Raw genomic sequence first — 12,274 nt, forward strand, 5'->3', positions numbered from 1 at the left:
TTTCACAACCTGTAGAGTTTATCACGTGCATCCCCAGGAACTAAAATTCTTGCAGATGTAAAATGCAAGCAGTAGCATCAGAGAGCACGGTACATGTGTAGCAATACTAGATATGCCCTAAGAGCTCATACTCAGCTGAACATTTGTCTCGACACCCTTCTATAAGGTTCTGCAGAGGGATAAGTGCAGGAAGATTGCATTGGACATTTCTTTGCCCCCACGTAGATGGACTCTAGGGTGGAGTTCACATCGAGAAGCCCTGGAGGCTGAGGACTGAGGCTGTTGCCTCCCTCCTCTGCAGAGCTGAAGGAACATGACCTGTTTCTTTACCCTGTGTTTTTACCATGCTTCAATACCATCTTTTACATAACTTGTTTCTACCTTCTGCGTGCTGTTCTTAATGTTTCCCGGCCCTCTTGGACTGTGTACCTCCCTAACCCCATGGAAAGATGGAAGCTGCTCTCCAGGCAGCCTCCAGCAGCAGAGCACAACAGAGCTCGTCAGCGGAACAGGGAGGGTTCAAGGGAAGGCCGAGCTAACAGGCGATGTTCCCTTGTCAAGAGCTGGCAGGAGAGAAATGGCCTTGAGCTGCTGGAGAGACGCTGCTGCTGTGATGACGTCTGTACTTGGAGTCTCTTAGCACAGCACAGCACAGCACAGCCACATTACTCATGTCCAAGCCCTGGGGCCTCCTCACATGTGGGTGAAGTTTGAATCTTCCATTCAGCATACTCTTCTCCAGGATGGCTCTATGGTGACTCTCCCTCCCAGACCTTCCGTATGGTAGGTGGTGGTTGCCTTTGTAGGGACCTTCCCCCACTTTTTCCAGGGTGCTCCTGAGGAGAAACAGATAAGAAATATTAGGCAGAACGATAGGCCTAGCTACTGAGAAGAAAGAAACACTGGATAGCTTCGGGAGGACCTGGGTCAATACCCAATGGCCTAGGACTTTATTCAAAAGGGCTTTTTATAAAAATGCCACGAGGTGAAACAAAAGACCTTTCCCTTGCTAGATACAGCCATGAAACAAAAGACCTACCCCTTGCTAGATACAGTCAAGTGCAGACCCTTCCAAACACCTAGTACCCAGGCCCATGGTCCAATCATCCTCTTATGCAATCCTGCTGGTAAAGCAAGCTCAGATCTCACTACGGAAACTCTGCGGGCTCCCACATGTTCTAAGACCCCCCTCCTCTTTGACTTGGTACAGACTTCTGAGGAGCAGATGGAGGAAGCCAAATTTGAGAATGATGGACAGTTACTGCATGGTCAGTATCTCAGTTTGGTTGCTTGTGCGCCATGCCTTATTGTCTTCTCCCCAAACGAGAAGCCAGTAAAAGAAACACAATTCCTATATAGGTCTCTGGTGAAACTATGTCATGTACCAGGACCCAGGCAAGACTTTGCCAAGGTGCTACCAAGTCATCACCAATCTGACCTCAGCCCCTCACCAGCTGTGCTGTGTCTTCTGTAAGCTGTTTGGTGGACCGAGGGCAGATACCAAAGCTAGTCTCCAGCCACAGTTCACGTCCCCATTTTCTCTCTGATTCTGAGACATGGTTTTATCCTTCTAAAGTTGCATGTGCTTTCTATTGGGATGGTTAAGCCGTGGACAGAAACAGAAGTTCAGGAAATCCTAAACAAATGAATGCATCTGGATGTTCCCATGTCAAGAAAACCCATGACAACTAATAACGCCATCAATAATAGGAGTTCGTAAGGCCATTTTAAAGTTAGTGATACTAAGCTGGCATTTGTGAGTGGAAAGCAGAGAATGTGGCTGGGGGCAGCACAAAGGCCACAGGGGAGAGGGTCATTAAGAAAATGAGTACACAAAGTCTCAAATCTGCTGTGTAGGTATTAATTTATGTGTGTGAACACACATGGCCTGCATGTGGAGGTCAGAGAACAGATTCTGGGAGTCTCTCCTTTCACCATGTAGATCCTGGGGATTGAATTCGGGTTGTCAGGCTTAGCAAGAGCGTTTACTCCCTGTGCCATCCAAGAAAAATGTCCTTGATTCTGGCCTGAAGGACACGTGATGCTGAGAGTGATCATGAGAAACAGGGAAAAGCACCCAGAGGATGTAGAAGGATCAATTTAGACACTCTCATAAAACGATCATGCTGTACTTCCTCTCAACAACGCTGGAACACAGCAACAGGAAGGCTTCCATCTGTGTGATGCAGGGCTTTTGAGTGACAGGCCCTTTTGTGGCCTGGTAGTGCACCACCTGAAGACCTGAAATGCTGGACACTCAAGAGTCATCAAAGAAAGACCGTGAGCAGCGACTCCAAGTTCTTTGTGTCTCACACCAAAGAAGATTAGAGACTCAGGCCATAGTGGTATTATGCAAAGTGAGAGCAGGCTTTATTATGAATTACTACAGGAAAGTGGAAAACTGAGGAAAAGTGAGAGCAACTCCCAGGAGTGGGCGGGGTTTCAAGAAAGGAAAGAAGCCCTTGAATTTCCTTTGTCCGGGAGTTTTATAGGGCAGCGGTAGAAACTGGACAAATGCTGAGGCAATCCCGATTGAGATTGGTAGACTTTCTGAGCCATCATGGAGGGTGCCGATGAAAGCCCACACATTCTGAGCATGCCCCCCTGGCTCCACCAGGTGATGATACTTGTTTTGGTTACACATCTGTCCTTACTCATCCCTCCAGCCACCCGTCTACACTTTCACAAAGTACACCCTGTCTTGTCATTGACTGGATCTTCATCTTGTTTGGCCTTTTACTCCTAATGCCAAGTTTACATCCAACAAGGCTGGTGAGACCGCTTAGTGGATAAAGGAGTCTGTCGACAAGCCTGAGGACCCGGGTTCAAGACCTGGGCCCCTTATAGTGGAAGGAGAGTGCTGACTTGTACAAGTTGTCCTCTGAACTCCACACGTACACCCCCACACACAAAACGTCCACACGTGTACACAAATAAGTAAAAACTATAATAAAAATTTAAGATTGGCATTCAGCAAGATGCACGTCAGAAGTGTGCATCAACTTCACTTGGACTCATGTACTCATTTGTATCATGGCCTGGACAACAGTGGTGTACTTCCTCCAGCAAGGCCGTACCACTTACCTAAACAGTGCCTCCACTGGGGGACCGAGTGTTCAGCTACTTGAGCCTATGGGGGATATTTTCCATTCAGATCCATACAAATACCTTCTCATCCCTCTGGTTTGTGCTGTTATCTACACACACCCGCCTCCAGGATCTTGCAGTGCAGCTCAGGCTGGACTGGTCCTCTTGCCTCAGGCTGCCTAGTGCTGAGATTTCAAGCATGTCCCTGATCACTCTGGGTGTTTAAAAGTTGAACTCCATCTAGGTCAACAGTTTTCAACCTGTGGGTCATGACCCCTTTGGAGTCGAATGACCCTTTTACAGGGGTCGCCTAAGACCATGGAAAATACAGATGTTTATATTACAATTTATAACAATCAAAATTACAGTTATGAAGTAGCAACAAAAATGATTTTATGGTTAGGCATCACAACATGAGGAACTGTATTCAAGGGTTGTGGGGTTAGGAAAGTTGACAGTTGTGGGTTTAGGTAACACACGTAGCTTCTTCCCACCGTCTTGTTCAGCTGCTGAGCTGCTTGTTCAGTGGAGTTCTGTAACAACTTGGCAATTAGTCCCTCCCTAAAGGGGATTTTCGTATTCTGCAGTAAGAGTAGCTCTCATGATATAATACGTAATAACCCTTTTTATTACGCTTATAAGCAAATTTCTAGGCACTCTGTAGACATTAGGGATAAAAAGCCGAGAACTCATCTCCCCACATTAATTCTTGATGAGGAAAGAGAACAAGTGGAGGCAAAGCCCCAGGGGACAAACGGGAAGTCATGTGACACACGGAGGACATTGTCATAAAGGCCTAACAAGGCACATGGGGTTAGGAGTCCTGGATAGATCTGGTCAGCAGACTGCTGCTCACAGCCACGCAGACTGCCCCCAAGGCAGTGCTGGTGACTCCTAACATTGCAGACTTGAGCTCTCTAGTGTTGTATCTGGACAAGAGCCCACTGCGGCCTTGGGAGAACTCAGGGATGTCTTAAGAAGCAAGGACTTTGGGGAGAGGATGACCAACCATTTGCTAACAGGATAGAAAAGTCAGTGTTTGTAAAATCAATAACAATATGGCAAAAAATCTTAGATTTTTTTTCTAATTTTTAAAACATGTTTTTAATTGAAATGTGGTAGCCCACAGAGGCTATCTAGTGAGACCTTACTCAGGGTCAGAGAATCTGAGCTTGCTTTACCCAGCAGGGCTGCATAATTGGATGACCACAGGCGTGCTTACCAGGTGTCTTGAAGGGTCTACATTTGGCTGTATGGTGTGCTTTGATCTAGCAAGGGGGGAGGTCTTTTTCCTCTCCCCTTGGCATTTGTATAAAAAGCCATTTTGAATACATACCTGGTGCAACTGGGTATTGATGCAGCCTCCCGAAGCTATCCTGTGTCTCTCTCTTTCTTATCTCTTTCCATCTTTCTACCTAATATTTCCTCACTCCTCTCTCCTCCACCCAAGAACCCCTTGAAAGGTGGGAGCAGGTTGGAGCTGGTCTCCCACAGACTCCCACATTAAAATATAATTATATTACTTTCCCCCTCTCCCTTTCTTCCCCCAGCCCCTCCCAACCACCCCTCTTGAGCCCCTCCCATGCCTCCCGCCTCAGTTGATATCTGCTTCTTATTATCATTATCATCACGTGAAATGGAAAAGCAGGGAGGGGTGGCCAGCTGGGGAGGGAGCAGGTAGGTAAGTCCATACCGAAGTGTGATGACAGACAACACCAAGGTTGTTTGCTAAACCCTCAAGGAATCATAATTTATATTTACCTAGAATTGCAATATATATCCTAAATTATAAAACTTATATATATGGAACTTAAGCCACTTGGCCAGCAATGCTCCCCACAAGAACCACAGATTAACAAAAAAAACATTAGTACCAGGCACAAGAAACTGCCTGGTTGGTCAGGGTAGTCCAAATGACTCCCGAAACAGTATCGATTATGGACATAGCTCCAAGTTGCCTCTCGGGTTGAGGGTGGGCCTTCAACTCTTCCGGACAGGAGACGTGGATGATTCAAGCTGGATCTGACCTGGAAGCGTTCTTTCCTTCAGTCTAGCTTCCACAGTTCCAGAAAACATTATATAAGCTGCCAAGGGAGGAAGCAACTGAGCAGTCCTACCCAGCTGTAGCACCTATGAACGCCCACGATGATGTAATGAGATTGAGAGAGGTAGCAATTCCCTCATTCCTATCCCCGTTGGCAATGCCCACCCACAAGGGGGCAGCAGGTGTGTGGAGCTCCTGAGAACTCAGCTGCTTTGACCTGGTGAGCTGTTCTTCCCCACGGCTGCCCGCGCTCCCTGACCCTGCTCTACACACCATTGCCAGGAGGCTTTGTCTCTTGTAGCTTGGCAAATGCTCCCTTCCTGGCTCTGGGTTTTTGAATTACTGGTTCCCATGCTGTGGCTTAAGTGGGAGATTGTTCTTCCTGTCTGCCCCAGAGCTAGGAGAATTCACCAACCACACACACACACACACACACACACACACACACACACACACACGTTCCCAAGCTTTACTGTTGCTGGTGGTAAAGGGAACTCCCTGGTTCTGTGGACTAAGCAGAAGACTCCATCTGGTCACATGACAAACGCCCTGGTTCTGTGGACTAAGCACAAGAGTCCATCTGGTCACATGACAGAAGATAATGGAGTCCCTCTCCCTCCAGGGGTCCTGGTCCTTCCGTAACTGGGCTTTACTCACACCGCCTCTGGTATCATGGGCTCAGATGGCTCCCACCTCTCCCTGAGTCTTGACCTTATTTGGAGTTTTCTCTTCCTTCAGCTCTTGCTCAATTGAATCTGCTTTTATTGACTTATTTTTCTTTCTTATCACCTCAGAGATTTTCCTTATGGCTACACAGCCATGTGCATTTCTGTCTTGTGAGAGGAGCCATGGGCTGGATGTCCACACTTGCACTGAGCCTGGTCCTCGAGCTGCTTATCTTGTGTCTCTGCTTAATCCATAATTGCATCCCAGTTTCTCAGAAGCAGTTAGCTTAGATGACCACAGCTAAACCATGATCCACAATACAAGCACTAACAAGAATATAATTTACCCAATTTCTAATGGTTCAACTTTTGAAAATAAGTTTTAGACAGATGGTTCATTAAAACATAATGGAAAATATCAAAAGTGTTACAGACACATAATAAAATCTATGCATAGTACTTAGAACTCATGTTTTAAAAGTCATTTACTCCGAATAAGGAGAAAGGTAGAAGAAGCATTCATCCTAAGCTAGCTAAAGGAAGATTTCATGCATATGTTCATGATGATTTGCCTGCCTATCTTATTTTCCATTTTTAATTATGTGTGTACGTGCGTGGGTTTGTGCACGTGAGTGCAATACCTGCAGAGGCTAGAAGAGGTGCCAGGTCCCCTGGAGCTGGAGTTGCAGGCAGTTGTTAGCTGTCTGACGTGGGTATTGAGACCTGAGCTTGAGTCCTCTGCAAAAGCAGTACCCACTTCAACTGCGAGGTCATCTTTCCAGCCCTGTCTACCTGTCAAATCTTACCCAGTAGAAGACACCAGGGGGGAACTGCTCTTGCCCGTTGCTGTTAGTTAAGATACTTTGTATGTAGAGATGCCTTTTAATTTAGACTTTTCAAATTCTAATTCTGCATGCTTAAGAAGTTATTCTTTAAGTCACATAGATAGTTACCTGTATTTTCTTCTTTGTTGTTAGGTTTCGCACTGTAAAAATTTAACATTTATTCTGTTTGTGCATGAACAGAGGGGCAGAGGAAGCTATTGCGGCATGTCCATGGAGGTTAGAAGACAGTTTGCAGGAATTTGTTCTTGCCTTTCACTATGGACTGGATCCCAGGGATCAAACTCAGGTCATCAGGCTTGACAGCAAACACCTTTACCTGCTCAGCTGTCTTCCGGTCCTCTCTTCACATTTTATGATAGTGATTACAATCATCCCTAACTAACTTTGTGTATTTGGGAAATAAATCAGGTTTCCTTCTCTAGTATAGTTCACGTTCATAGTCATGTGCCCAAGGCTTGTAGACTTTGTATTATTGAGGCGAGGGGAAAAATGATACCAAAGAGGAAAGGTCACTGTAGATTGAGTCCCCTTGCTCACATGTGTCGTGTGGCCTCTGTGGACACAATGCTGGTCACCTCCTTCCATCAGGTGCCTGTATACCTTTCTCATGATTATGAGCAAATACTGACAAGCAACTTAGGGCTAAACAGGTTTGTTTTGGATCATAGTTTGAGGAGATGAAGTTCGTTGTGGGGGGAAGGCTTTTTGGCCGACTCCTCATTTGAACAGGAAGCCAAGAAAGGGGAGTGCAGGAGTCCTTCGCCTTTCTCCCTCTCCCCCTTTACCTTTTCATTCAGCCTGGAACCCCAGTCTCTGGAATGGTGCTACCTAAGTTCAGTTAAATCCTTCTTAGTTAAACCTCCACAGCTTGCTGTCACAGACATACCCAGAGGTGTGTGTCCCAGGGAATTGTAAATCCAGTCAAAGGCCAATGAAAGCCAATCATCTCAGTGCCTCACGCTAGCCATTTCTTTCAGACATGGTTTACACACACTCTATAGGTCAAAATAATGCATTCCCGTATGTCCATTACTTCCCTTTCCTCTGGCTTTTCCACGTTCAGTTAGAAAACATTTAAGGGCTGGTGAGGTGGCTCAGCAGGTAAAACTACTTCCTGTGCAAGCCTGATGATCTGAATTAGATTCCCAGAAGTCAAGGTGAAAGGGGAGAATCAATTTCTGAAAATAGTCTTCTGACATCACACCATACACACACACACACACACACACACACACACACACACACACACACACACACCCCTTAAAAAAAGAAAAGATTTGTGCTGACAAGCGTTCAGCATGTGACGGCACAGAGAGCTTCCACTAGCTCCAACCAGCAGACATCTATTTTTACTGAGGAGGAAGTGATCTCAGCTGGCACAGCGCATCTAAAGGATGGTAACCAGCTGTGGGTCGGAAAACAGATTGACAAGAGACAAAAATGCTGTTTTCAAGGGAAATCAAGATCTGGATGAAATGAGCAAATCAGAAGGCTATTTGGCTTGTTCTAAATAGCTAAGTCTTGAGTATTTTATGTGAAAGAAGTCCAGGTCTATGGATGCACAGTGAAGTCACTGACAGAAAGTGTGAATGCTTTTGCTCTAGCAATCATAGTTCCATGTGGATCTATTTTCCAGTACAGCTGGGAAGAAGGGAGATGCTCACTTAAGCAGACATCATTTAAAGTACAGTTTGGATACTACATGCTAGGGAAGAGCTAGCCAGAACGGAAAAAACACTTCCTTCATGATTATCAAGGGTGGTCAAATTTGCTCAGCTTCACATGTGATTTTGTTATTGAAGATGCTCACTATAAGGAAAACTTAGAACAAATTAAGTTTAGCATGGTTTATTTGGACAAACAATGATTGACACATGTTCGTTTCTCAAGGTTAGTAGGATTTGGGAGGGCTGCATGGAGAGAAGCACAGGTTTTGTTTGTTTGTTTGTTTGTTTTCATGGATCAGAAGTGACAGACAGAAGCAGTCTGGTTGGCTACAGTTGGGCATTGTCCTTGTTGGGCAAGGTTGGGTCAGTGGGCAGCCTGCAGTTAACAGAAGTTCCACCATTATGATGGGCAGAGTCTCCCGATTGGTCACAAGAACATGTTAATTTGGTTGAGGTTTGCTCGCATGGGAATGAGGTTGAAGTTCTATGTATGGAGTCTCCTTTGGGCAAGGATGGCCTCTCTTCCAGGGAGCGACACCTACCTGTAGCACGAATCTTAAATGTTCTTACTAATAAAAACAAACCCAAGGCCAGGTATTGGGGTGAATGCTGGAAGATCAGAGAAGCAGAACAAGCCACAGCCACCTCACCTCTCCAATTCCTCAGCTGATCCTGTTTCCTCAGACTGGAAGCCTCTGAGTCCTCATCCAGAATGAATCTCAGCTGAACTGTGCTGCTCAAAAGCCTAAAAGCTTAACCAGCATCTAGTTCCTCATCCTCATGCCTTGTATACCTTTCTGCTTTCTGCCATCAGTTCCTGGGATTAAAGGCGCGAGTCACCATGCCTAGCTGTTTCCAGTGTGGCCTTGAACTCACAGAGATCCAGGTGGATCTCTGCCTCTGGAATGCTAGGATTAAAGGCGTGTGTGCCACCATTTTCTGGCCTCTATGTCTATCTAGTGGCTGTTCTGTTCTCTGACCCTAGATAAGTTTATTAGGGGTGCACAATATTTTGGGGAACACAATACCACAACACCTACTTCACTTTGCTGCCTTGTGGGTAGGAAACTCAACTCCAGTCGGCCATTTTCCTCCCCCTCTCACCTCATACAGTAGTTTGAATGAGAAATGCCCCACTCCATAGGTTCATGTGCTTGAATGCTTGGTCTCTAGTTGATGGCACTGTTTGGGAGCTTTAGGTGGGTGACCTTGCTGGAGGGAGTGCATCACAGGGCTGGCCTTGAGAGTGTACAGCCTCACCCTGCTATAGTTTGAGCTTCTACTTCATGTTTGTTGTTGAAGATGTGGTCTCTCAGCTTCTTACACCTTCTTCCATGCTTCCACCATAATGGATTCCTCCTTTCGGATTATAAATTCTTTCCTCCATAAGTCACTTTCCGTCACTGTGTTTTATCACTGTGACAAAAGCCTGTAGCTAGAGTTTTCCTGCCTGGCCCACAGTCAGGACAAATCTGTCACCCACCAGTCCCACAGCTGCTCAGACACAACCAAGTAAACACAGAGAATTTTATTGCTTACAAACTGTATGGCTGTGGCAGACTTCTTGCTAACTGTTTTTACATCTTAAATTAATCCATTTCTATAAATCTATACCTTGCCACGTGGCTTACTGGCATCTTCACATGCTGCTTGTCATGGCAGCAGCTGGCAGTGTCTCCCTCCACCTTCCTGTTTTCTCAATTCTCCTCACTGTTAGTCCCGCCTATACTTCCTGCCTGGCTACTGGCCAATCAGTGTTTTATTTATTGACCAATCAGAGCAACAGATTTGACATACAGAACATCCCACAGCACTCCCCCTTTTCTTTTCTTTCTTTCTTTTTTTTTTTTTTAAGGAAGGTTTTAACTTTTACACATCTCCAAAGCCAGCTTGGTATATTTGGGAATTTGGGTGTAGCTTCTCTTACTGCTTCCTGCTGGAGGGGGGTGCTGTATCTTATGGGGACACAAAGAAAATTTTAGGATTATGGAGTAGTTCGTGAGGGTGTATCGTCTGAGCCAGTTGCCTTGAAATGGTTTTGGATATTGGATCATCTGGGCCTTGGTGTCATCAGAGACCTTTCAGGGGGTCTTGACTGGTCAAACCTGATGTATCTTAATCTGGAACAAATCCATAGCCTCTGGCTTTCTGTGGAAACAAAAGCAGAGCCTCCTTTCCAAAGCAACATATCCTTACATCCAAATTTTGAAGTCAAGGTACCTTTAAAATATACATTTTGGCATAACTCAACAGCTTTTGCAATCAAATGTTTTTCTTCAGTTATGAATATCAAAGAGAACATAATCCAGATTCTCTGTGTGGTAGCCGTCTTTACGTGGCTTATTTTTATTTATTTATTTATTAAATTACACTCATGATATTAACCACATTTGTGGTATTCATAGAATACATTCGCAGTATTCATTCATATATATATATATATACATATATACATATATATATATATATATATAATTTTAAATGTCGAATGTCATTTCTTAAAGGGGGTAGGAGGTCTTAATTACAGGCTTACAGCACAATGGGAGGACCCCGGGGGGCAGAAGTTCGCTACTGATGTTTTACAATCTTGCATCTAAGCTGTTAACGCCCATTATTCAGGATACACAGACAAGGAACTTCCCTTAAGAATTCAGGAGGGTGGAACCTGGTAGGGAATTAGCATTGGGAGGATATCAAGGTCAAGGTCTGCAAGCAAGGCAACAGTTACCCAAAATGGTAGCCAGGGCCCTGCAGGTCCCCCTTTTATTAAAAAATGAGCTTCTGAGTTGGGTTGCATGGGACATCAGCAGGTCACCTTACCCGTCATGGAGACACCTGCTCAGGCCACACAGGTGCTTTGTCTTAGGTTGGTGAGTGCCCCCCAGGAATTACCCATCTCTGAATACTCATTATCATACCAGCTCAAACGTGTGTGAGCTGCATGGTTAATTGCTGACGTGGCTTATTTTTTATATTACCTTGAACCTACTACTTTAAACTGTAGCATTTTAAGACTGAAACATAGCTGTGGCTGCTGGTTCTGCCCACTTCAGCTTCCCAACATGGCAGTGGTACATTTTCCACCAGTTCTGGGAGCCATCAACTCTCAGAAATAGTGGGTCTATGTTTCTATCAAAGCAGCGTGTAGCCCAGAAACCTTTTTTTTGTTTTGTACCAGCAAAGGCTAAATCCACCACGCAGCTTAATGTGCCACTTGCAGATGCCTCATTCCTGCCATACTGCAGGTAGAGCACACGCCAGGAACCCATCATAGTAGCTCAAACACGCAGGCTGCTCCTAACTTGAAGGAGACAACTAGGAACTGTTTTTAGTTCTGTTTTAGAAACTTTTTACTCAGGTTTTAGGTGGAAACTCTTGCCAACACGTTGGGCGCCAAAAGCCATCATTATACCTCCTGTCACTCATCTTTCCAGGGTCTCCATGTTGCCTAGGGAGTCCTCCAACTTTCTGTGTGGTTGAGGTTGACCTTGAACTCATGCTCCCTCTGCCTGCTTCCCAAGTTCTGAGGTCACAGGTGGATACACCACACCTGGTCCAGCTTCTTCCTCTTCTCCTGCCCTCCCCTCACTGTACTCCTTCTTCCCCATCCATCTCTCATCTTCTCCCCTTCTTCACTTTCCTCCTCCTCCACTCATTTTCTTTTAAATCACATTAATTGAGAGGAGGGCAGGGGTCCATCTTGTCCCATCTTGTCCCAGACTCCTGAGAAGCCCTAGACGGTGTCCTGCCTGTGTGATGTAGAGCAGTGGGGCCCACACAGGTTGTTCTCAGACCCTGTCTCCTGCTCCAGGGCAGAGGAACCTGGCACAAGAGGCGACAGAAAATGTGAATGTCTGATGTAGAACAGCCTCAATGTTTCTTCTTCTTCTTCTTCTTCTTCTTCTTCTTCTTCTTCTTCTTCTTCTTCTTCTTCTTCTTCTTCTTCTTCTTCTTCCTCCTCCTCCT

Source organism: Peromyscus leucopus, chromosome 8a (genome assembly GCF_004664715.2).
Source record: "Peromyscus leucopus breed LL Stock chromosome 8a, UCI_PerLeu_2.1, whole genome shotgun sequence".
In the NCBI taxonomy this organism is placed as follows: domain Eukaryota; kingdom Metazoa; phylum Chordata; class Mammalia; order Rodentia; family Cricetidae; genus Peromyscus; species Peromyscus leucopus.